General features: G+C 39.4%; 1 non-coding gene across 1 annotated transcript; it reads right to left on the bottom strand.

Moving 5' to 3' along the window:
- Nucleotides 1-592: 592 nt before the first annotated feature.
- LOC132638978 (small nucleolar RNA R71) lies at nucleotides 593-698 on the bottom strand. Its single transcript, XR_009582029.1, has one exon. It is a non-coding gene; the product is annotated as a small nucleolar RNA R71 (small nucleolar RNA).
- Nucleotides 699-1,061: the final 363 nt, after the last annotated feature.

Raw genomic sequence — 1,061 nt, 5'->3', positions numbered from 1 at the left:
GTCCGCGTTATACCATTAATAGGTGTAATTTGAGCGTATCAAATTTTAGCGTGCCGGGGAATACGGTTTTGAAATTACTAAATAGTGTTTGCTTTGATTGAAATCTTTTGCTTAGTCCATCACACCTTGTTTGCTATTCTTTGTAAACCAGGTGAATATGAATCAGAATCAGCAAAATCAACATGCTGGTAACTTGGAGAATCGATTGAATAATCAGGCGAATGAATTAGATGATGAGAATGTTTTCGCTGATCTTGTTCCAGAGGAGGACTACACATCTGCTATTGTTCATTCTCGAGTTGGAGCTACTAGCGTGAAAATTGACTCCTCTCTATACCAGTTGTTGAAGCTTGAGGGATACTTTCGGAACTCTATCGAGAATGACCCTCAACGTCATTTGCAGAATTTTGTGGATGTGTGTGCTAATCACATCCAAAACAACAAGATGCTCTTCGGCTGAGGTTATTTAAATATTACTTAGCTGGATATGCAAGAACATGGTTTGAGAAGCTGCCCCGAAATTCAATTACTATATGGGCAGAGATGCAGACTTTTTTTCTCAAGAAATGGTACCCTCCTAGCAAGAAGGTTGAAATTCGTGACAAGATCTATGTATTTAAGCAGCGACCGGGGGAACAACTATATGAAGCCTGGGAGAGATTGAAGGAGTATTTGCAGAAGAGTCTGAATCATGGTTTTTCCAGAGCACATATTAATGGAGAAGTTCTACCGAGGGCTAGATCCAGTGACGCAGTCAGTTGCTAATAATGCAGCTGATGGTTGTTTCATGAACAAATCTTATCAATGAGTGACCAACATACTTGACAAGTTGACTACTCACAATCAGGCTTGGCATTCAAACAATGCTGATGTTGTACCTTACGGTAGTGCTATGATCCAAAATATGGTAAAGGAGAATCAAGATACCCAGCAAACATTGGCAGAGCTTGCAACAAATATTTCCCTGCTAACAAAGAAGTTCGATGAAACCTAGATGAAGAAGGTAAATGTTTGTGAGGATGATACAGTTATGCTAAAAAAGATGTACCATACTCAAGATG

This window comes from Lycium barbarum, chromosome 4 (genome assembly GCF_019175385.1).
Source record: "Lycium barbarum isolate Lr01 chromosome 4, ASM1917538v2, whole genome shotgun sequence".
Taxonomy (NCBI): Eukaryota; Viridiplantae; Streptophyta; class Magnoliopsida; order Solanales; family Solanaceae; genus Lycium; species Lycium barbarum.
Note: the sequence above shows the minus strand (reverse complement) of the source record. Positions and strands in the feature narration are given on the sequence as shown.